At 43.2% G+C, this 25,993-nt stretch overlaps 1 protein-coding gene across 3 annotated transcripts in view; it reads right to left on the bottom strand.

Annotated features, from left to right (window-relative positions):
- Nrf1 (nuclear respiratory factor 1) overlaps positions 1-22,595 on the bottom strand; it is a 113,571-nt gene extending 90,976 nt beyond the window's left edge. The window contains exon 1 of one of the 3 annotated variants that reach the window (XM_059257501.1): positions 22,391-22,595. The gene's annotated coding sequence lies outside the window, so the exon portion shown is untranslated. The remainder of the gene's footprint in view (positions 1-22,390) is intronic. The other 2 variants (XM_059257499.1, XM_059257500.1) reach the window with 2 other exon arrangements.
- Positions 22,596-25,993: the final 3,398 nt, after the last annotated feature.

The raw sequence follows: 25,993 nt of genomic DNA, 5'->3' as shown, positions 1-25,993 counted from the left end.
CCGATCTTATGGAGGCATTGTCTTGAGATTCCCTCCTCTCGGGTAACTTTAGTTTTGTTAAGTTGATATAATAAACAGCAAAATCTAACCTGTGTTTCTGATGATTACTGTGGTGATGTGTAAGGAGCAGACTGAAGGAAGATGGAGAGTGGAATATGGTAAGGCTACCGAGACATGAACATGGCTCGGACCAGGGAGCAGGAGCACAGCGCTGAGAAGGCATCACATTTCACACGTGCTGAAGGCAGGCTGCCAAGATTTCCTGACCACTTGATGAAAGACAGAAAGAGCCGTCAAAGTGGGCTGTATTCATTTTTTTCAGGCTGTTTCTACGTTGAAATCCTTTTTGTTTCTTCGGTGATGGGGATTGGAACCAGGAGCCCTGTACACGCTAAGTAAGTTTTCTACCACTCAGCCAGGCACACCTGCAATCCCCAACTCCCTCAGGGTTTGTTTCGTAACTAGAACTCAATAGTCATTTTTTTTTTGGCTGGGGGTAAACGTCAGAATAGCTGAGATGCCAACTTCTGAAGGGAAACATTGAACAGAATGTCAGTTGGTGGTCTTTTTGTAAACAGCTTTGAGAAAAACATTATGTCTGCTCCCTTTTTGCTCTATTCCCTCATCGGCCATCTGAAGGCAAGAGCATCACCAGAGGCTGTACTGCAGTCACCAGGTGGAAGTTTCACTTGAAATTGTCTGATTTGGGAGAGGATTGAATATATGCCGCCAGCGTGGGAAAGCCATGGACATCATTACATTGGACTCAGTGACCTTCCTTGTATGGATTATTCAAGACCATCTACACAGTGAAAGAAATCATGAGTTTTTGTACATAAAAAAATTAAGAAATTTTTAAAACGAGAGAGGGGGGGGGGAGAATGAGAATTGCAATTATATTTTTCAAAGTACTGAAAACATTTATTATCCAGAACCATTAATTTCTTGGCAAATCAGTTACAGAAACACCACTGTTAACTTTTTCAAAGGCACCAGCATCACAATGATAGTTTATAGTCATCTATTGGATCTCTTTATGGTTTTTGTCTAATTTTCTTTTTAAACAAGATTTTGCTATGTAGCCCTCCTGCCTCCATTTCCGGAATGCTGGAGTTCCTGGTGTCCAATACCTTGATTGACTTAAATATTCTTCTTTATGCATGCTAGGACAGTCCAGGCTGGAGATGTGGCTCAGCTGGTAGTACTTGTCTAGCAGCATAAAGCCCTGGCTCAACATCCCCTAAGACTGCATAAACCTGGCATGGTGGATACACTTGCAGTCCCAGTGCTGAGTAGGTGGGGGCAGGAGGATCATAAATTCAGAGTTATCCTCAGATACACACAGAGACAAGACCAACCTGGGTAGCACAATACCCCGTCTCCAATACTACAAAAAAACAAAAAAACAAACAAACAAAAAAAACCCAAAAAAACAGACAAATGAGGCAAACTAACTGCAATGGGGCAAACAGGAAATGTGAGAAACAATCTGTATCTTGGCAATGTGCATAATTATAATATACTGTGTATATAAGACAGTTTCATATTTTACTACACTAAACAATATGAAATTGCCTTCTGAAGGTCTAAAACAATATCAGTAATTTCTTTCTTAAGCTATCTTTTTGGTTGTTTGAGATCCAGTATTGCTATGACACTATGGGTTGACCTCAAGCTCAGGGCTCTTGTTTCCACCTTCCGAGTACTGGTATTACAGGTGTGCACACCACAGCTGCCTCAAGTGCCAGCAACGGCACAGGGAACCACTGCTGCCAGGCCACACCACTTTAGAACGAGAAAGGAACGTAAAAGGTTCCAGTGTAAGCCATACTGGAGGCATTATTTCTTTGTTGTTTTGATTTCTTTCTGACACAGCTCCACTGTGTAGCCCTCAAATGTGTGTCGATCCTCCTGTCTGCACCAGCTTTGCTGGACTACAGATGTGAGCCACCATGTCCAGAGGAAGCCATTACTTCATGTAGTAATAAACGAAACCCCACTGAGTTAACACAACTGTGAAACTGGGAGGCAGTATGAAAGAAAACAGACATTTCAGTATGGAGAGCTACTCAATTCCTCTACCTCATGTATTACATGGATGTGAAACAGATCTACCTAAATTACTTGAAAACACATCAAATAAATTAAGACAGATAAACAGTACTTATTTTGTTACTTAATAATAAAACAAAACTTTCCAAATAACATAAAACAAAAATGTTTTCCCAAGAACTCCAAACAGTATCAGAAATGTAAACTTGAACTTTCCTGGTTGATCAAAACTTTAAATTTCAGGAGCTAGAGAGATGGCTCAGTGGTTAAGAGCCATCTCTGGCTGTTCTTCCAGAGGTCCTGAGTTCAATTCCCAGCAACCGCATGGTGGTTCACAATCTATAATGGAATCGGATGACCTCTACTGGCATTCAGGTATATGTGCAGACAGAGAATTCATATAAATAAAAAACATTAAAAAGGAAAATTTTCTGCAGGTGTTGTAGATCACTCCTTTAACCCCAGCACCAGGGGAATCAAAGGCAAGCAGATCTCTATGACTCATGAGCCAGCAGGTCTACATATTGAACTTCCATGTTTACTTTGTAATTCACTCATCTATCTTGAATTACTTAAAAAATAAATTTAGTATAGCATAAAATGAAGACAAAAAGCCAGCAGTATAATGAAAAACTCACGTTAGATTCTAGATAAGGAAAATAAGGCAGCCGGCTTCAAGAGTGAGGGCAATGAAATTTAGGAAGTGGTTGATTATAAAACCAGAACAACTCTACCTCAAATTAAAATTAACATCTCCACTGTGGAATTGGCTTAACCTATAAGAGAGATCCATATATCTAAAAGGGTGTAATTTCTAAAATGTTACCCTAGATTTCTAAAGAAACCCAAACTGCCTACATACTGTTTACACAGCATTAAGTTTAAAAAAATACCAAAATTTCCTCATGATAAGTAAAAGTTTGCAGCATTCAGATTAAGTATTTTTTTTTTGTTATCCTTTTTTTTTTTTTAAAGTTTTTTTTTTTTCCGAGACAGGGTTTCTCGGTGTAGCTTTGGAGCCTGTCCTAGAACTCACTCTGTAGAGCAGGCTGGCCTCAAACTCAGAGATTCGCCCGCCTCTGCCACTCAGTGCTGGGATTAAAGGTGTGTGCCACCACCGCCTGGCCAGATTAAGTATTTTAAAAGGGTAGGACCCTAGATAAGGGAAGATGAAAATTAGAAGAATTAAAAAATATTTTTGTCATTGACATTTTCTTGATGTGATCTTTGATACAATTTGCCACAGTGGGGGAGGGGGCTTATCAAGTGTAATCCTTGGTCCTGGCCGCAATGGGCAGCATGCAGCTGGCCATCAACCCACCAACAGCTGCTCACCCAACTTTTCTAGTCTCTTAGAACCAAGTTCATATGGGTCAAAACAAGACAGCTCCCTTTCTCACTGCAGAGATCTCTGGAATAAAAGTGCTAAGTACAATTCTGGCTGCCAAGATACCACTCTACACGAGGAGTATGGCAGAAACACTGAGTACACTGGCTGTGGACAGTCAGTGTCATGCCTTGTGCGAGACAGGATCCAGGCTCTGTCAGCATGGAGGAAAAACACACCAGTCCCGAAGTATATAGTAGCTTTATTCATAAATAAAATGTCCACCGTATGTTACTGGGAATGGTAAACACTATAAACATATTCACAGTTTACAGTTCTTTAGTGCTGAATATATGTGAATGTATAAAACGACAGACAGAGGAGATAGAGGGATCCAGTTTCTCCAGTTAGCGGCATGGCTGCGGGCGGCTTTCCCACTACAGCCATCAGGGAGAGAACCACTTCAGGCTCGGCATCACGCTCTTCCTCCTCTCTTCTGGAAGTGGCATGTGGGGCTGATAAAATCTAACCAACGGTTCACAAGAGAAATTAACACAAAAGCATTGCCACTGAAGGAAATCCCAACACAGGCTAGTAACTTGCTTTCCACAGTGACCTCAAGTTGCTAAGAAAAAAGTATAGGCAATACATAGTACTCTGGTTTAAGCGGAACAGAAATATCTGCAATGTTTCATTTTCACAGTTTCTCATAAAAAAAAAAAAAAAACAACACAAAACTTAAGATAGCCAGGCATATGGGCCACGCCTTTAAGCTCAGCACTCAGGAGGCAGAAGCAGGCAGATCTCTGTGAGTTTGAGAACAGCCTGGTCTACATAAGGAGTTCCAGGACAGCCAAGGTCCATTGTAAGAGCGTATTTTTAAATACATGAATGAATGAATGAATGAATGAATGAAAGAAAGAAAGAAAGAAAGAAACCAAAATAGTAGTTAATATTTAAAAGTAAGTATCATCTACCTGGTAAATATGTTTACTAGAAACATCTTGTAAAACTTTGACAATGTTTGATGTATTGTTAGGTAGTGTATGTGTGATGAGTAAGTGTAGGCATGTACACACTAGCACAGAAGACAACTTTTAGGGAGTTGGTTCTCTCCTTTCCCCGTGTCAGGGTCTCTCAATGTCTGAGCCACACTACTGCACACTCTAGGCTGGTTGGCCAGCAAGCTTCCAGGGGATTCTCCTCTCTGTACTACCACCTCACCAGAGAAGTGCTGGGACGGCAGATGTGCATCACCACATCTGGCTTCTTATGTGGGTTCTGGGGATTGAACTCTGGTCAGACTGGTGTGGCAAATAGCTTTACCCACTGAGTCACCTCCCAGCCCCTCACAGAATGTTTAAAATACGCTACACAATAAAGCTAACTTCCTAGATGTTATTATAAGACGTCCCTATAGCCATGCGCTGTCAGTATCTGGTACGACACATTTCCTAGGCATGTCTCATGGAACACTCCATCTTCTTTCCCTTTTCAACTAAATTAGACCATAGCTTCAAGTGACTCTGTTCCAATTTTATACAATCCAAAAAATCCCCATCCCTTCTGTATTAAAAGGTACAAAACAAACAATACACATACACACACACACACACACACACACACACACACACACACACACACAAAGTGGGGAAGCAAAGGAAAATACCAAAACATTCTGTGACTTTAGGGTGGTGGATTTACAAATCTTTATCTTTAGGACTGGGGATGTTGTTCAGTGTTAAAGGTCTCAGCAGTCTAAAAAAATTACACACACACACACACACACACACACACACACACTCTTAGGATTTTCAGCTAAGCATCATAGTTTCTGCCTGTAATTTTTGCACTTGCAGGCTGAAGCAGGAGATCACCAAGAGTTTGAGGCCAACCTGGGCTACATAGTGAAGTCCATGCTAGCCAGGGCTACATATTCAGACCCTGTGGGGAGTGAAGAGAGGGTGAGGGCACAAACATGAAAGAAAATCATTAACTTAGTATCCTTTATGATTTTCCTTTGTCTTGAGACGGGGTAAAGGAGAGAGCACACGGCACAGTGGGTGGGTAGTCAGTTGTCCAGCAAGCCATGTAACCACCCAGTCAATCCCCAGAACCCACAAAGCTGTCCTCTGACCTCATACAGGCACTACGACACACATGCCTCCCCTCGGCAATAGTGATAATAATAATAAAAATGGGGGCGGAGGCTAAAGAGCTAGGTCAGCAGTTAAAAGCACTGGCCTAGACATCCCATGCATGCCAATAACCTCAGACCCTAGCGGGAAGGATTGCTGGGGCTTTCTAGTTCCCAGTCTACCAAGAAAATTCAAGCCCAGGTTCAGAGAGAGGTCCTGCCTCAAAGAAATAGCTTAAGAACAAAGGAGGAACATTCAACACCTCTTCTGGTTTCCATGAGAGTACAAGTGTACATACTTTCAGGCACTTACACATATGTAGTCCTAAAAAGTAAGGGTCGGGGGTCTACCACTATTTCCACCTTCAATTTTAACACTCATCCCTACAGAAATAAAGACCATAGCAAACAACCCCCTGAAAACAAAACAGAAGTATGCATTATTTTAGTAGGCTGAGATTATTAAAATGCAGGCAGGTGGACAAAGGCTCATACTAAAAGTGGACAGGATGTGTTATCCATTTTATCACTCTATCCCTCGCCAAAAACAGCAACGATAAGAAAAAGGAACAGTCTCTTTATCACAAAGGTACAGTGGATGGGTAAGTCTATTTAAGACTATACAGCTCTGCGGTTTATATGGACATTTAAGGATTTTTATTCACTATGCTAATAAAAAGTGCTCATACAAATAACAGCAGGGATTACTCGGAGTTACTCATTTTACTTTCATAGTTAGGCTAATTCTATTAAAGTAGAATCAGTATTACTTTCCTGGTTACCAGGTGGTTTAGTTTATTATCTTATATATTCTGTAGAAACCAGTTAGAAGCCAAGAAAACATTAAATAGCTTTTTCTCTAAAACTCATGTTCTCAAGAAAACTTAGAAATATTCAAAGATGTTTCCAGGTTTCCTGCTATAATCTCACTTAACTTTATGAATAAGGATTAAGCAAATTTACAAAAGCGTATAAAAATGCCTCTCATAAACCAGCTCAAACACTGCACCAGTTTCATCAAGTTATAATATATACTTTTTAAATGACTTTTCCCCCTTGGGTAAGACAGGGCCTCATGTAACCCAGATAGGCTTGTACTTAAGCCAAGGATGATCTTGAATTCCTGGCCCTCCTCCTCCACCTCCAAAGGGCTGAGATTACAGGTGAGCAAGCCACCATGCCCAACTCACTCTCTCTCTCTCTCTCTCTCTCTCTCTCTCTCTCTCTCTCTCTCTCTCTCTCACACACACACACACACACACACACACACACTCACACACACAGAGCCATTTTTATTACTGTGTATAAGTGTGTGTATGTGATGTGTTCTAAGTTCAGACACGTGCCGTAGCATACATGTGGAGGTCAGAGGACAACTTTAGGGAGGTGGGTCTCTCCTTTCCACCATGGGACCTAGGGATCCATCAAGGTCAGGCTATCAGGCTATGAGCAAGTGCTTTTACCCACTGGCACTACCATTTTATAATATAAAATTCTTACTCAGGGGGCTGGAGAGATGGCTCGGTGGTTAAGAGCACTGGCTGCTCTTTCAGAGGTCCTGAGTTCAGTTCCCGTATAACCACATGTCAGTTCACAACTGTCTGTAACTGTAGTCTCACGGGATCAGACGACCTCTTCTGATGTGCAGATAGATGTACACGCAGACAAAGCATCCATACACATAAAATAAGTATATCTTATTTTTAAGAAAGTATTTGAAATAGCTAATCCCTTCATTAATTTCTATTAAAAGTGTAAATCAGCTGGGCGGTGGTGGCACACACCTTGCCTGCCTTTAATCTCAGCACTAGGGAGGCAGAGGCAGGCGGATCTCTGTGAGTTCGAGGCCAGCCTGGTCTACAGAGCTAGTTTTAGGACAGCCAAGGCTACACAGAGAAACCCTGTCTTGAAAAAAAAAATGTACACACACACACACACCCTGTTTTGAAGCAATGTCTTTACTCAATATTTCTGCAAGGATAAAATAACAATTTGTCCTATTCTTTCTTTTTTTTTTCTGTCCATTGGTGTTTTGCTTGCATGTGTGTCTGGGTGAGGGTGTCAGATCCCCTGGAACTGGAGTTACAGACAGTTGTCAGCTGCCATGTGGGTGCTGGGAATTGAACTCGTGTCCTCTGGAACAGTTGCCAGTGCTCTCAACCACTGAACCATCTCTCCAGTCCCCCATACTCTTTCTTATAATTAATTTTGTACATAAACACAGAGTAATGAGTTTCATGGAGGCATCCTTTTTAAATAATTTATTTAAATTTATTTTATATGCATTGGTGTGAAGGTGCCAGATTCCCTGGAACTGGAGTTACAGACAGTTGTGAGCTGCCATGTGAGTGCTGGGAATTGAACCTGGGTCCTCTGGAAGAGCAGCCAGTGCTCCTAACCCCTGAGCCATCTCTCCAGCCCCGAGGCATCTTCATATATACTTTATTTTGCTCTCACTAATTCCTTTCCTATAGGCCCTCCCTCCAAGTTGGTTTTGTTTTTTTTGTTTTTTGTTTTTTAATGTGAGGACTGCCGGAGCCTGCAAATACCAAGTAAACACTCTATCACTGAATTACAACCCCATCCTCGTTTTCAAAAACAGCCTCTTTCAATTCAAAGACTATAAAGATTTAGAGTAAACAATGTTTCTGAAAACCAACTCCCCCTAACAACAATGAAAGGAGGGATTGTTTAGAAATCAAGAGAGGAGCAGCACTGTGTACTAACTCATCAGGAAACTAAAAATGGTGGTTCACATCTCACCTTCTGTGGCCCTTATCAAAAGACTGTAACAAATCAACACAATAATGACCACTGAACTTGAAATTGGTATTTGCTTTTCTGATCAGCTCCATCCTACTTGAGAAGCACCCCCACCTTACAAAATTAAGATGAAAAATAGAGAACCCATTAATAGAAATCTAACAAGGCTTCAAACGTTGGCACTGAAGACTTACCAAACTGTATTCAGTTATTTCGTGGTCTGAGGTACTGAGCCATACAATCTACTTCTGTCTGCTCACACTATTATCACAGCTGCGGTAGAAACTCTGCTCTCCAATCAGGCTGCCTGCATGGACATAAGGTTGCCCACAAAACTGTACTCAGTGAGCTTTGTCTTGTTTAAATAATAGCATATCCAATTCATTAAATGTCCATTCTGTACCTTCCGTGTATAAAGTTCAGGATCAGTCTGCAAGTGACCATGGAACCAAAGGGGTCTCTGAGACTCTTTCAAGGGATCAATCGGGTTAAAACTACTTTCATGGGGCTGGAGAGATGGCTCAGAGGTTAAGAGCACTAGTTGTTCTTCCAGGGGTCTTGAGTTGAGTCCCAGCAACCATCTATAATGAAATCTGGTGCCCTCTTCTGGCCTGCAGGCATACATCCATGCAGGCAGAACACTGTACAAACAAACTACTTTCACAGTAACTAATATGCACCCGCCCCTGTTTCAATTAACATTTAGGATGCAGTAGCAATGGTGGAATCAGAGTACTAACATAGGACAATCCAATACAACAGTGCCGTACTGGACTGACTAGCAACCATATAATCTTCATTTTCACGTGCTCACAGCAAAGAGGGAGAGTTTATTTAAGCATGCACTTGAAGAAAGAGTAAAAATTATTTATTTAATATTGGGGGATAGGGCTTCACTATGTAGCCCTGGGCAGGTCTGGAACTCCGTAGGTAGACAACACTGGCCTTGAACTCACAGATAATCTCCTGCCATTGCCTCCTGAGTGCTGGGATTAAATAAAGGTGTGTGTCATACACCATCTTTACTTGGGTTTTTGAGACAGCCCCTGATGGCCTGGAACTCACTGTGCAGCCCTTGAGCTCACGATAATCTGCTGCCTTAGCCTCCTGAGTAAGGGGATAATACACAACAGGTGTGAACCACTACCCTTGCTTCCAACTACTACTAGTTTCATCGAACACCCACCCTTCCTGCCTCTTAATGCTCAACAAACGCAGAGTATGCACAAGTACTCTGTCCTTGTGACAACAGTCACAGGTCATCAAAGCATGGTGGGGCATGGTTTGAGTTGCAAACTAAATTAGCAGCCTTTTTTCCCAAACAGTTATCACTTTTCTTTGACAAAATGGCTAACAAACTATATGATATTAAGTCCTGCACAGGATTTTTCTCAAAAACTGGAAGTGAACCTGTTACTAACTGCCAATGACAAAATCTGATACTTCAAGTGATAGAATTTTGGAAAATTTTGTATCTACTCCAGTAAGCCTGATAACTTTTCATTACTTAAGTCTTTTCTGATCAAATAATGGAGATATTAATAAATGCTTGTGTCAATATTTATAAGATCTACATAACTCAGCGGGGCGGTGGTGGCGCACGCCTTTAATCCCAGCACTCGGGAGGCAGAGGCAGGCGGATCTCTGCGAGTTCGAGGCCAGCCTGGTCTCCAAAGTGAGTTCCAGGAAAGGCGCAAAGCTACACAAAGAAACCCTGTCTCAAAAAAAAGAAAAAAAGAAAAAAAAAAAAAAAGATCTACATAACTCAGTGAACTATTTTCCAAATTACCCATGTCAGATACCCACAAGGTCATTCTTGAGTTAAAAGACCCATTGTGACTAGGCTTAGTGGCAGGTCCAGCATCAGGAACAGAGGCAAGAGGATCATGAGCCTAGGAGTTGTAGGCAGGCTGGACAAGTCAGACTCTGTCTCAGCAAACATCCATCCAAGGTGTATGACAATCAAATGGATTTTAAAAAAAGTACAGTTATGATTTCATATTCTACTTTATATACCTCATGTTCAAGAAGCTACTATTCTGGAGTTTGGGTTTAATTTCTAAGAATAATATCCACAAGTACCTAAAAAGGCTCTTACCCAACTTGTGTGGGATATTTGTGCGTGCGTGCGTGCGTGCGTGCATGCATGCGTGTGTGATCTGATTGAGATAGCTTATACTTTAACCAAAGAAATAAAAAAATTTCAACATGTACGTTTATTATTGGTATTTTTACATTAAACATTTTTGAAATTTCCATTTTAGTATTCAATATGACAAATATCAAAAATATAACCCACATTGGCCGGGCGGTGGTGGCCCACGCCTTTAATCCCAGCACTCAGGAGGCAGAGGCAGGTGGATCTCTGTGAGTTCGAGGCCAGCCTGGGCTACAGAGTGAGTTTCAGGAACGGTGCAAAGCTACACAGAAAAACCCTGTCTCGAAAAACAAAAACAAACAAAATATATATATATAACCCACATTAAACAAAAGCTTTTTACAATGCGTAATAATTTGTTAGTATGCGTGTATGTAATTGCACATGTAGGTTCAGACATGCACGCATGTGTACAGGGATGTGACTGTCCAAAGTTTCACTTGACTGACACAGACAGGGTCTCTTGCTGAACCCAGAGCTAGTCAACTCCAGCCCATCTCACTAGCTAGTTTACCCAAGGATCCCACCTCTGCCTTCTACCCAGCTTCCACATGTGTTCTGGGTAGCCCAACTGTTGCTAGGCTCACACCATGACTTTACTCACTCACACATCTCTCTGGAGTGGATACATTTCTTTTCTTTCAAAGCACGAAGCTTTTGTTAATTTGATAGAGCAGTCCTGGAACATAACACAGCCCTTCCTCCCCAACCTTACTTTTCTAACACACTTGCTTTTCTTCCCAGGAAGGCTAAGGGATATAAGGAAAGCTGAACTAGAATGGAGACAATATTGTAACAAAATGGAAACTAGACTTGTTTTTGGAAACCCTAGAGAACAGAAGATCCACAGAAAAAAATTCCAAGGTGCAATTTCAGTTAAAGTTAAATTTTCTTTAAAAAATATTTTTGTGCGGGCAGCGGAGGAGGAGGAGGAGGAGGAGGCAGCAGCGGCGGCGCACGCCTTTAAGCCAGGCAGAGCCAGGCTGATCTCTGTGAGTTCGAGGCCAGCCTGGGCTACAGAGTGAATTCCAGGACAGGCTCCAAAGCTACACAGAGAAACCCTGTCTCAAAAAAAAATAAATAAATAAATAAAAATAAATAAAAAATAAAAATAAAAAAATTGTATATGAGGGCTGGAGAGATGGCTCAGCAGTTAAAAGCACTGGCTGCTCTTCCAGAGGTTCTGAGTTCAATTTCCAGCACCACATGGTGGCTCACAACTGTCTGTAATGGGACTGATGCCCTCTTCTGGCATGCAGGCATACATTCAAGTACAGCACTCATATACAGAATAGTTTTGTGTGAGCATGTGGGCAGGAACATGCTTGGTAGAAGTGCCAGGATCACAGATGCACACCCTAGCATTCAGCGTTCTTATGTGGGCCCTGGGAATTAAACATGGATCATTGCGCTTGCCTGTCAGGTGTTTTACCATCCCAAGCCTGAAATTACATTTCTGGCCAGCTCCAGGTCTCCAAGACTGGCTGAACTCTGACAGGCAGTATTAGGCTTTCTGTCACTGAAGATGCTCAGAGAGAAAGGGACACTTTACTTTTTGTTTTGTTTTTCAAGACAGGGTTTCTCTGTGTAGCCCTGGTTGTCCTGGAGCTCACTTTGTAGACCAGGCTGGCTTTGAACTCCCAAAAGGTCTGTCAGCCTCTGCCTCCCGAGTGCTGGCATAAAAGGTGTCACCACACACTCTCATTTTGAGAGGTCACCCTGGCCAACCTCAAAGTCTCGATCTTCTTGCCTCCGCATGCTGAAATTACAGACATGTGCCTCCCAGTGCAGCTCCAGATGTCTCTAACTTCCTTTTCCCCACAAACTGAGGATGAAGACAAAACCCATTTTGTAGCAGCCCTATTTCCTTGAACCTGAAGCACTGTTCCTTCTGCCCCAGCTCTCTGCTCTATCATTTCCCAAGAGTTTTATCCAAACTCCTTCATTTTCCAGCCTTTTCTTAACCATGCGTGTCCATGAATGTAATTTTACAACAATTAATATGTCTTGTAATCCTAACACCAAAAGATTTAGTAATTGAGTAGATGTTCATAGTGTATTTTCTGATTACCAACAGCACACACACACACACACACAAAAAAAAAAAAAAAGTAAATAACTACTATGCACAAGTTTCTGAGGAAGTAGATCTCCTCAATACCTCTGTCAGGTCCTTCAGGAAGGATCCAGAAGGCAGCATTATCATTACAAGGTAACAATCCCTGGACCTTAAGTGGAAGAAAGGTAGAGTTAGATTTCACTGACATTACCATAGCCCTGTGTAGGTCAAGACAAAAATATGCTTAGTGAACGTATTTAGGCAGAATCTCACATAGCCCACAATAGTCTCGGACTCCCTGTGCGCTCTGGTTGACCTTGAACTTCCGATTCTACTAGAGCTACCACAGAATATAAAGACAAGATTGTGCTACCATGCCCAGCTTATATGGGTTTTAAACAAAAAATAAAGTTTTAAATATTTTTAAAGTTTTAAAGTAGGTGGATGCAATAAAGATATAAAATACTGGCCAGGCAGTAGTGGCTCACACCTTTAATCCCAGCACTTTGGGAGGCTGAGGAAGACAGATCTCTGAGTTTGAGGCCACTGTGGTATACAAATTGAGATCCAGGACAGCCAGGACTGTTACACAGAGAAATCCTGTCTTGAAAAAGAAGAAAAAAAAGGAAGAAAAAAAGGAAGGGAGGGAGGAAGGGAAGGAAAGGAAGGAAAAGAAAAAAATTCAGGGAGCCGGGTACAGTGGTGCCTTTTAATCCCAGCACTCTGGAGGCAGAGGCTCAAGGATCTGAGTTCAAGGCCAGCCCAGTTCACAAAAAGAGTTCCAAGACATCCAGAACTACATAGAGAGATCCAATCTCAAAAAGAAAATATGCGGGGGCATACGCCTTTAATCCCAGCACTTGGGAAGCAGAGGCAGGTGAATCTTTGTGAGTTCAAGGCCAGCCAGTCTACAAAGCGAGATCTAGGACAGGCACCAAAACTACAGAGAAACCTTGTCTCGAAAAAAAAAAAAAAGAAAAGAAAAAAAGTTCTAGGACAAAAATAAATTGGTGATATCAAATACACTGAAGATGGTCTAGGGCTATAGCACTGTATTATTCTCTACCAAATACAGTGATATATATGGACTGTGTGTACATGTACACCTAGGAAATGATCTAAAATCATATCTATTAAGCTGGTAAGATTGCTCAGTGCATAAAGTCTAAGGACTTAAGTTAAAACCTTGACACCCACATGATGGAGAGAACAGGCTTCTCCAGGTTGTCTTCTCTCTCTTCTCCTCCTTCTCTCTCTCTCTCACACACACACACACACACAAATAAATGTAATAATTTAAAAAATCAAATATATGAAAGTGTTCTTTACATGATAGTTATGTTTCTTTTACTTTTCTATAGTGAACTCATATTACATGTATGTTTACATTCAGTAAATATAGTTAACATAACAGACACAGAATTCATTTTAGAAGTAACTTTTATTCACAAGAAATTTTGTAAAACCAAAAATTAAAGAAAGGCAAAATTTCAGCAGCCACACTATAGTTAGCTATAGATTAGGACCATTTCTTCCTTATATTCAGTACTCATGCCCACTGCAGGCTGAGATGCTGATTCAGTGATGGTGCACCTACTTAGCAAATCCTGCTGATTCTTCAATATGTGGGCTTTTTATATGGGAAATTGGTCACTAAAACTTTTATTTCATAACTACTTAATGATCAAAAGGGGGGAGGGAGAGAAGGGAGAGGGAGACAGGGAGAGAAAGAAGGAGGGAGGGAGGGGGGCTTAAGGAACCGACAAAATACTTTCCTTCTATTTGGATCCTCGTAGATTAGTGCATACAATAATCCACTTTAGAGCAACAAGTGAAACAGGCCAGGCCCAGGACAGGACGACACCCATACGCAACAGGTCCAGAAGCAGAAGAGTTGGCAGAAGGAAAGCAGCAGTAAAAAGGATGCGCAGAGGCTGGCTAACAGGCACAAAACACAACTGCATTAAGCTCTCATGTCTACAGAATGGCACAGAGCCAGAATAGGGAGGAAAGAGGATTCTGAATATTTTTAACATAAATATGTTTGGTGCTGAATGTGCTAACTACTATGATTGGACTATTGTTCACTACTTACTTTTAAGTCAATACAACTATAGCCCCAAATAAGTATAATTATGTGTCAAATTTTTAAAGTAATCAATACAAACTAACCACAAACTGTGTAACATAAACTTTCTCTGTTTAAAATTAGCCAAAAACTTATCTATCCATCATTCCTGTATTTGCCAGTATTTCTGCAGGATAGCCTAAAAACAATGTCAACAGTATTAATTATTTGTGGGCATGGCAATCAAAAGTGTGAAGATCAGGGCTAAGGGTGTGGCTTACTGGTAGAAGACTTGTAGCAAGGATACATTCTGGGTTCAATTTCCCAGCACCACCAAATAAATAAATAAAATTAATGTACAGAGATTACCACACAGAAACTAAGAACTGATAAAAACTGTCTCCTAATCTAATTTCAAAGGCCAAAGATTTGAGTAAAAAACTAAAAAGTAACAATTATCTAAAATTTCAGAATGAACTACTCTGGGAACCAAGCAGATTTTTTGTATGGAGTATCTATCTGTCTGTCTGTCTGTCTATCTATCTATTTATTTTTGAGTCAGGGTCTCTCTATGTAGCCCTGGCTGTCCTAGAACTCACTATGCAGACCAGGCCATCAGAGAGATCCACCTGCCTCTGCCTCTCAAGTGCTGAGATTAAAGGCATCCATTACCATACCTAGCTTGGGATATTTATTTGTAAGTAATGTGTCAGCATTAAACTATCTTGAATATCAAAGTATTTCAAAGTATTTATTCTATAGTCATGTTTCAAAGACCCTAACAAAACAGAACAATAGTATTTTCACTTCATGACCACATAAATTAGGTAGGGAGAGCAAATATCTTGCAATATATCAATAAACTGAAACAACTGTATACTTTAGAAAATTTTAAGCCATAAGCAATTCTTGCTGGGTGGTGGTGGTGCACACTGGGGAGGCAGAGGCAGAGGCAGCAGGCGAATCTCTGTGAGTTCCAGACCAGTCTGATCTACAGAGTGAGTTCCAGGACAGACAAGGCTACACAGAGAAACCCTGTCTTGAAAAACCAACCAACCAAAATAAATAAATAAATAAATAAATAAATAAATAAATAAATAAATAATAAATAAGAGAAGGCAATTTTTAACTTAATTTTTTTTTTCTGAACATAATCTACGAGCCAATTTGTTTTCTTTAAAAACACATTTTTCCTTTAAAACAGTAGTACTGACCCCTCCCAAAGTCTACTGTATTCACTGTGTATGAACAGTCAGACACTAGCTTGAGTCCTGAAGAATAAAAACCCACAGTGACCAGGTAAACTTCTGCAACTGCCTTAGCTTTGCTCTAGCTCTCCTCCTGCCCTCCACTAAGCGTCCCCACTCCATTTCTAAGAAGTACCTCAGAGCAAAGCTCCTCACTTAGGAGGCCCACTCAAAATCCCTCCCTGGAATTTATTTCAGCCAACTAGCCAACACAAGCATCACCGGATTTCATCATTAACATTACTGAAAAAGCCCTTGACTTTTGTGTGTCAAGAGCCCGCAAGAATCTCATAAAAGTGAGACTGGGCCCTTCTCAAAAATCTAATAGACATACACACAAAATTTTGCCTGTAATTTCAAGAGTCTGAGTTACAGTTACAATACATCCCTGAACTCCAGAACTAAAAACTTTATAGAATGTATTTATCGTACTATTATCATAAATCTTCAAAGCTCAAGATAAATTTGTGTTTTAAGAGTTGCAGGGCAGCGGGCAGTGGTGCACGCCTTTAATCCCAATCCCAGCAATCGGGAGGCAGAGGCAGGTGGATCTCTGTGAGTTCGAGGCCAGCCTGGGCTACAGAGTGAGTTCCAGGAAAGGCACAAAGCTACACAGAGGAATGTTTTGAAAAAACGAGAGAGAGAGAGAGAGAGAGAGAGAGAGAGAGAGAGAGAGAGAGAGAGAGAGAGAGAGAGAGATTGATTGATTCAGGGCAAACAATATACAATTTTAATTTCTTGAGTGGAGCAAGGGACATGCAGGTATCATGATGTGTACAAATGCACACAGGTCAGAGGAAAATTTGTAGGGTCAGCTCTCCTTCCTACATAGTCCCTATGTTAAAGGAATCATGATCACCCACTAATGAGACTAATCACTGCTAACAGTCCTTAACTCCTTAAATTCAATAGTCACGCAAATCACATAACCCCCAGCATTTGTCTCTTTTGACAGTACAATCCAAAAGCCTCAAACACCACTAATCCAAAGTGTGTATGTCAATCTTTAAAAAACAAACAAACAAACAAACAAACAGAGTGATTGCTAGGGATGTTGCTGAGTGGTAAGATGCTTGACTGACCGGTCCAAGGGCCTGGACTCAGCACCAATACAAAGTAAAAACCAGAACGCCCGCTCTGCTGAAGCCTCATTATGGCCCCCTGATGCCTACAGAAATCCATACTCTACTCTGCGAGTAGAGATTACCAACCTCCCAAACTTCCCCAATCAAATTTCCAAGCGAAAATTTCATCTTCTACATTCTTCAAGTACAATTAAAATCTACTCGCTAGTTCCCAGGTCACTGCTGTTAGCCTCCCTCTAGCCTAATCCTTCTCAAACCTCTATTTAATACACATAAAATCTTCCCTAATTTCTGTTTTCCCTGTGTCATAGTCCCCCAAACAATTCCTTCTTCTTCCCACATCACTTTCTTTACCCCATTTTAGTTTCTACAAACCGTAGAAGAGTTGAGCTCATCTTTCCTCTCCTGGCCCACGGTTTGTGACTCTGGTACCTCAAATGGGCCTAAAACATAGACTGCCTATAAATGTTCAACAGTGGCAAAACTCTTAAGTGAGGATACTCTTAAGGAGTTTAATTCTCAATGGAGGGGATGCCTCTCTTTTAAACATAAAACAAGAATCAGCTCTGTTTCCTGCTTGCCATCTCTAGTCCACGCTTAAACAGCTTTAAGCAATGTTTCACAGAGACGTTTCTTCACTTCCTCCTGCTCTTTGTAGGTTAGCTGCCAGCCTGACATTAACATTCAGGAGCAGCAGCAGCAGCACTCTCCTAAGTTCCAAAAGCTGCCAACTGCCAACAGTAAAAGGCAGGCGCTTTAAAAAATAGTCTTAACATATATGCATACAAAGCTCACGCTTCAAAAACATTCTGGAAAGGGTCCAGGGTAGTTTATCCAACAGGCACCACTTAAAAAGATCTCAAGATTATCAGCCAAACTGCACATCTGAAACCAAGGAGATCAGTTAGACTGGATTTAAAAAATAATTCCGGCCCAAGCCTGAATTACATTCACCTATACGCTAGGCAATACGATTCCCACAAGTAGCTGCAATCACCAAACAGATGACCCATACAAAGAACAGCTCCCGCAGCTTCTTTGAAAAGATATTTACACCCCTCCAAATCACAGTGATCATTCCAACCACACATGTGCACACCCGCAAATACACACCCTTAGTAGGTATGGCTTAGGATACCTCAAGAAATTATATGACACTGTGGTAAGAGGTGGAGTTTTAAGCACACTACTTGGTGCTAGGCAAAACAGACCATGTAGTCTGGGCTTCAGGAGACCCCTTCAGTCACGGTGATCTTCTGAGGGACCATGATGAGCGTACAATACAGCCTTGTCTTAAGGGAATCACGCAGCAAGCCAGCCACAAAGTGTTTGAGTATCTCCAAAAAGTTACATTTTTGTTTTTTCTTCAGTTCAAAAGTGGTTTAATGTCATGTAAATGTTAACACATTAGGACAGTTTAGGCATAGGGACCACATAATGAAGCCTCTGATGTCTTGATAACTAAAGTAAATTGAGGAGAGGCTGAAACACATTAACCTACTTCTGCTGTATGGGGGAGGGTTACAATTCAAGACCACACACACACACACACACACACACACACACACACACACACATTCCATTTGCTTTCCTTGAGCAGTTAAAAAGTCCCTTTCCAAGTTTTCACCATATCACAAACTTCAAAACATTCCTGTTGCTCCAAGATTAAAAGTTTCCAAAGTTTAGTGTAGTTGTGGTCTGAAAATGCCTGTAATTGGTTTGTTTCAATTCCTTTTACTACTTCTCTTCCAACCTCCTCTTCTCCTTTGAATAAGGATGGGTAAGTATTACTCAATGGCTAGGATGTAGCTCAAATATTGAAAGTGCTTGCCTTCCATGCAAGAAAGCACACACCTTTAATCCCAGCATTAGAAGGTGGTGGCAGAAGGATTAAAAGTTCAATGTCAACCCTAGCTAAGCAGCAAGTTCTAGGCCAGCCAAGGATACACAAATTCCAAATTCTTATCTTTAAAAAACAAACAAACAAACAAACAAACAAACAAAAAACCCAGGTTGGAGATTGCTCAGTGGTTAAGAGTACTGCCTGCTCTTTCAGAGGACCACAGCACCCTAGCTGGGTAGGTCACTACCACCTGTAACTTCAGCTCCAGGGGATGATGCCCTCTTTTGGACTCCACAGGCACTTGAACTAACGTGTACATCCCCATATATAAACACAGATACATCAAACACACAGACACATACTAAAAAATTAAAACAGGGGTGATTCAGCAGTCTGTACTGAGTATGTACTGCTCTTCCAGGGACCCAAGTCTGGTTCCCAGTACCGAACACTGGCTCACAACTACCTGCAACTCCAGCTCCGGGGATGTGATACCCTCTTCTAGCCTCCCCCAGCACCAGGCCTGCAAGCAGTGCAGACATACCCAGACCAAACACTCACACGTATAAAAAAATTTAAGAAAGTAAGAAACCATGATACATAATACACAAGCCACAAAAAAACACTACACTTGGTCTAAACAATTTTTAGGGGGGCTAGAGATTGAACCCAATGCCCTGCTCCAGTTAAGCACTCACTCTACCAGTGATCTATACCACCAGGCCCCAAACAATGTATTCTAAAAGAAACACTGCTATTTTTAACTGCTATTTTACTAAGGGATAGTGGAAAAGTTGTATTTGGTAAGCTTGGGCTGAAAAAATGCTCTTACAGTTTAATGAAAACATGAAAGTACAAACAACTAACATTCTATAACAGAACATTTCCTTAAATGCCTTTCACAAGACTACAGATTGGTGTTTGTGAGATTTGAGATTGATTTTCAAATTATATACATGTGTGTATAATATGAGCACCATACACAGTCCCAGAGTAAGTGAGTAAAAGATCTTATTTTCTGGAGAGATGGGACATCTCAGCAGCACACAGAGTCCCCCTCGGCCTCCATCCAACTGAGTAGATGAGCAAGTGTGTTTCAGCACGGTGCACTCAGTGCACTTGTTCAAGGACCTGACAGACTTGACAGGTTAACTTTCTGGAGACTGTCCTTTTTAAAGACTGATGATAAGTTTCTCTCTCCCCAGCCCAAACAAAAAAGGAAACAAAAATAAGTCAACATGACTTTCTATGCTGATTTTTTTTGTACTGAAACAAAATCCAACTTCAGTAATTGTTGTTCATCATCACTATTATTCCAACAAACATTTACAGAATGTCTTATTGCAAAAAAAAAAAAAAAAAAAAAGATATAAGTCACTTGCCCGTAGTTGTTTCACATAAAAAGCTTTGTCTAGACAACCCAGAGTCTGGTCAAACCTATAGATTACCAGCAATAACAACTTATGCTCTTAAATCATGGAACGATTTAAATGGCCTTCAACTCCCTAACTAAATTAGCAATGGGTGTGTAATTATGCCTTAAAAAAAAAAAAAAAGCCACAACCTTGGTTTCCACTGAAATATATACGAATGTTGAGGGAAACCTGAAATCCCTTCTATAATCCTGTAGTTTCCCGTAACAGTAGTTTTGTGAAAACGCCTAGCTTCAGTTGGCTAGTTGTGGCTAAATGAGACTATGAACCACTCACTACTAGGCAAAAAGTCATTTTCCCTTCTGCATGTTGAGTTTGAGATAACAGAAATCAAGAGATTTTAAATAAGGTGGGCTAGAAGACTCTTACTCTGATTATTGTTTTATTTTTGTTTGTGTCAGGTACCCAACTGAAAGCAAGTCTAACTCCTATCAGGAAAACTGAAAAAACAAACAAACAAACAAACAAACAAACGAAACAAGGCTGCCAGTGTAGGTCAGCAGCAACTGGCTTTTTGCATGTCCAATGCCATGGGTTAGACCCCACAGAACAGCCCCCCCAAAAAAAGAGGAAGAAAAAATAAAGAAGCCCTCTGACACCCCCCAAAAAATCTGCACACAATTCAGCACCCAAATTAAAAGTAAATACACATGATGACTATATATTTCCTTTCGTGCTCATAACTAACCGTATTTTTACTACCTTATAGGGTAACTTGTCAAGAACTTTCAAACAATGTTAGGGAGTCGGGACACAACTGAATGAAAAAACCCAAACCAACACACCTATAAAAAAGCATCTCTAATGTTACCCTCTTCTCTTTCCTTGAGTGAGGAACAATCCAACAACTTACTGTTCAAGACCAAAGGAAAAAGAATTTAAGAGGGAAAAGGACCACTCCCCCCCAGGACAAAAGCTGTACCCATTCTCCTACAGAGCACTGTCCCAACTGACAGGTTCACTCCCACTAACTTTCACCCAATAAACATCGTTTAAACACTCAGTAAAATGTGAATTTTGTTCTGCCTACTGAAAGAATTCGGCCCAACCGATACCAACTCTAACGTAAACAATTAGTACACGATATTTTAATGGCTGGGGAGATGGGACGAACTGTTCACAGCTCCTCCAACTGGTCGGAGCAGATATCCTTTGAAGCCCTAACAACATTCAGTATTTGAACAATTTCAAGTTCCGGTGGGCAGTCAGGTGCACCGAACCACGTTTGGGACCGGCAGCAATGACAACAGGTGAGAGACGCAATGGACATCACTACAAAACATGCAATGGCAAAGCCCTGAATCCACGAAAGCCTGGGATATGGGACAGTACCGAGCACAAGACCACCCCAGACCCCGTTTTAAACGAGGCGAAGGTTCGGTTCTGAGGGGTGCGCCACCTCCCCCCTCCCCGACCCCAGAGACCACCACGCCAGGCCCGGGAAGAACCCAGACCGCTCGGTGGGCATCTCCGCCGGAGAGGAAAAACACAATGTCGCTCCTTATTCCTGCGTACAAAAGGACTTTGCGCCCTCCTCCTCGAACTGCCGCCTAGGCGCCTCATCGCAACTTGCAAGAAGGTGGGCAGCGCGCCATATTCAGCGCCCCCCAGTCCACCTGGGTAACCAGCCCACGCCACCCCGGCGGGAGGGAAGCTTCGGAGGTCGCCCGGCCGAGCCACCAGCCTCCTCTCCCGCCAGAGACAGCCGCTCCCGCGCCCCGCCCGGCCGTGCCGCGCTGCCGGCGGACGAGACCCGGGAAGAGCCGAGGGGGCGAGCGCCGAGCCGCCGCTCCGGTCCCGCGCAGCCCACCCACCTCCCGCTCCCGGGCCCGGCGCGCTCTCCCGGGCCGCCCGCTCCCGAGCCCGTGGGGAAGGCCAGGCCCGGGGTTCCACGGCGCGGAGAAGGCCGCGGCCCGGAGAACCCGAGGCGGCAGGGGAGGCCGGAACCCTGGGGCTCTCGGGAGGGCAGCCGCCTCCCTCTCGAGCCCGCCAGGACGCCTGGGGCCTAGTGCGGCCTGCGCATCCTCGGGGTGGCGGTTTGGCTGGGCCCGGCCCGGGCCCCCCGCCCCAGGCAGGCCGAATCCGGCGGGGGCCCAGGCCCCGAGCCGGGGGCGGCAGGGTGCCGGCTGCGGGGCGGGCCGGCCGGCCGGCGGGCGGGCGGCGTGTTGCGGCTGCGCCGGGGCTGAAATAGCTGGAGATTGCGCGGTAGGGCACTCACCTCAGAGCGGCTGCGCTACCGTGGGCCTGCGCCGTGGAGACTGCGACCGCGCCGGCTCCTCGCAGCCTCCTGCCACCAGCGGCAATGGCGAGCGCTGCCGCCTCTGCCGCCGCCGCCGCCGCCGAGGGGGGGGAGGGGAGGGAGGAGGCACGCACGCGACGCACGGCTCAGCTTCCCCGCCCGGAGACCGCCATGATGGCGATCCCACCGCGGCTCCGGCGGCCCCGGGGAGGGGGCTTTCGGCGGTGCCCTCGCAGCCCCCGGCCGGCCCGGGCGGCCTCTCGTGCCGCTGTGCAGCGTTAGCTGGGGCCGGGACCAGGAAGGGCGACTGGATGAGCAAACGGTGGACGCGGCGGCCCAGTGGCTCCTGCGGCCCAAAATGGTTGCTAATCCGAAGGGGACCTCCGCTCAGTCCCCAGCGCGGGGAACTGGGACCTCCGCTCCAAAGGGGCTCCCCCACATTTTTTTTTTTCCTCCGTGCGGCCTGGGTCGCAGCCTCGACTCCTCTCTGAAAGGACATTTGCTTCCCTATTTCAAAGCCCTCACCAGACCTTGCAGCGAAAAAGTTTAGTACAAAGCAATATGGTAATTTGTCCTCTCGTTATTAGATGAGCATTTCTAAGGGGCCCTTTCGGTACTGGGTGGTGTTGTGGGTGCTCCGAAGTGCACCTGTTAGCAAACCAAGGCCCTACTTAAGAAAAGTAAAAAATTAAGTTCTCGCCCTTGCATTCTTGGAGCTTACATGAAGCAATAGGGGCTCCTAGTTGCACGCCTAACAAATGAGTAGACAAGCGGAAAGTAATTGAGGTTGGAGACTTGAGGGGTAGTTTGGGTTGGTTTTGTTAGTATTCAGGCATCAGGAGTCACCGTCAGAATCACCGATTCTGAGCTCCAACTGAAACCTAGAATTTTAGCGTGTTGCCCCGAGAACGTGCATTTTTAATACTTCCTGGAAAGTTTGATGCACCCTAGATAATTATGAAATACCCCAGAGGGTGTCAGAAAACAGCTTAACAAATAAGGAAGCATTAATTTTTACTAACATGTTTTCTTCAAAACTTGAATGCCGCGGGGCGGTGGAGGCTCACGCCTTTGATCCCAGCACTGGAGAGGCAGAGGCAGGTAAATCTTTGTGAGTTCAAGGCCAGCCTGGTCTACAGCGTGAGTTCCAGGACAGGCTCCAAAGCTACACAGAGGAACCCTGTCTCGAAAATACAAAACAAACAAAAAAACTTGAATGTCTTTTTTCCTTAATGTTTTCTAAAACGGTGTTGAGGATGTCACCCATCGCTGTAGGAACAATCCCTACTCCTTCTCCTTTGCCTCAACCTTATATACTCAGTGCAATCTATTTATTTATTTTTTGAGACAGGGTCTCAACTATAAGGCCAGGCTGACCTCCAACTCAGAGATTTTGCCTGTCTGTGTCGCCCAGGTGCCGGAATTAAAGACATGTGTCCCCTGTGCCTGGCTATCCAGAGAAATCTTTCAAGCTGTTGTTGCCTGGCATTTCTTACTGTGGTTGAGGCTGCTTTCTTACGGAGATGCAGCACTTAGACACCTCATGGTCTCCCTGCCACTAGACTTGCCCCCTCTAGTCCATTCTGCACACTTCAACTTGAACGGCTTTTTGTTTTGTTTTGTTTTTAAAGCAAATCATGTTAGTTCCCTGCTTGCGATGTTTAATTAGATCCCATTACTCCTAGGCTAGTGTCTAACATTCTTGAAGGTGGCTTTGAGGACTTTGATGACCTCACCCGTGGTGCCATCTCTGACCTCATCTGCCACATTTCTCTCCGACTGTAGAAGAACTGGGAAGCCTTGGTCGTGTAAATCTAGGAATTCTGACATTTTGCGGCTTCTGCAAACACTGCTCCTTTTGCTCAGAACTTAAAAATTCATCAAAATAACTTGGTACTCTTTTAGTCTCAACATTTCTTTCTTCCCGCATTCCCCAAGGCTGGGTGCTTCGCCCTTTCCTCATCACACCCAGGACTTCCCACCTACATCTACATTATCTCCCGTCTCTGTTTATTTATACTGGACCTCAGGTAGCCCAGGCTAGCCTTCATCATGTAGCTGAGGATGACCTTCAACCCCTAAGCCTTCTGCCCCCACCAAGTGCTGGGATTACAGGCCTGTGCTACCATGCCTGGTTAATGTGTGCTGGGGATCGAACCCAGGACTCCATGCACAGGAGGCAAGAGCTCTTAGCAACTGAGCGATATTCCCCAGCCCACACATTATTCCCCTTCTCATTTCATTCTCAGAAGCAGCCCATTAGATAAGTACTACTATGTTCCCATTTGACAGATGAAGAAACCAGAACATGTAGATGTTATTTGCCCCAAATCAGATGGTAAGAGATGGAACCATCCTGAGCCTGACCTCAGAGCTGCACTGTTAATCATCACCAAAGCTTTTAGATGGCAGCTCACACCCACTCACAAAGCACAAGAGAAATTTAGTGGGCCATGACCGACATTCTATAAACAAAAGAGATAATCTCAGAAGGCATTAACTTAGGCTTTTGTGAAACTTGACAGATTTTTCTACTATAAATTTTCTAATTTTACAAATATTAAAATACCAATTACACAATATTTATTACCAAGGCTATAATTATTGCCAAGGATGAATGCTATATATGGGTTTGACTTCCTCATGATCTGTACATCCCTAAGATTTAATGACATTCAGCATCCCAAACAAATTGAAATTATTGCCCCCAAGCCAACCTGGCTGACCTTTGCAAGAGAATGTCTTGGCTGCCTCTTGGCCAGATATTTTTGGTTAAGATATATCAGACTGTTCTGTCACCACAGTGAACACACCAAGTCCTTTGTATGCAAATCCTGTGTCAACAGGTTCTCAGACCTGCCCTTCACATCCAGTTCTGGTTCCTCTTGCCGTCTTCCTGAGCTTATTGATTGGGTTATCAATGAACTTCTGGAAGCAGCCACCCAGATACCTTACCTGCCTGATCAGATCTGCTGACCTCATTGATGACTTAGTGTGGCGTCCTTTTCCAGTCTCACTATGGAAGGAGAGAACCTACTCCCCAAAGCTGTCTTCTGACCTTTCGTGTGCCTCTTGTGCTGTGCACAAACACAATCATTTCTGTTAAGGTAGATGATCCTCATGGCCTCTTTGAGACTAATGCTTAACTTCGTTTAACAGATGGCTTTTGACCACGTTGAGCCAGGGCTAAGACGTTAACAGTGCAGCTTCACTGGGGATCAAACTCAGAGATGTCTCATTACTCCTCTCCAGGTAGAGGCAGACTGTGAGCAAGTTTTATTTCCCTGTCCTCAAATACACGTCCCCCAAACAGAAAGAAAATCTTGCTCAACTTGGGAGACTGAAGTAAGTTCTGAGTTCAATTCCCAGCAACCACATGTGGCTCACAACCATCTGTAATGAGATCTGGTGCCCTCTTCTGGCCTGAAGGGATACATGCAAGCAGAACACTGTGTATATATAATAAATAAATAAATCTTTAAAAAAAAAAAAAAAAAAAGACTCCGTCTGACAAAGGATGAAGTGCTGACCCAGATAATTCAGCCCAAGCGCTGACATGGGGAATGTTAGCGAAGGATCAAA

The sequence above is a fragment of the Peromyscus eremicus genome, chromosome 3 (assembly GCF_949786415.1).
Source record: "Peromyscus eremicus chromosome 3, PerEre_H2_v1, whole genome shotgun sequence".
NCBI classification, from domain to species: domain Eukaryota; kingdom Metazoa; phylum Chordata; class Mammalia; order Rodentia; family Cricetidae; genus Peromyscus; species Peromyscus eremicus.
This window is presented reverse-complemented; position numbering and strand designations above follow the sequence as displayed.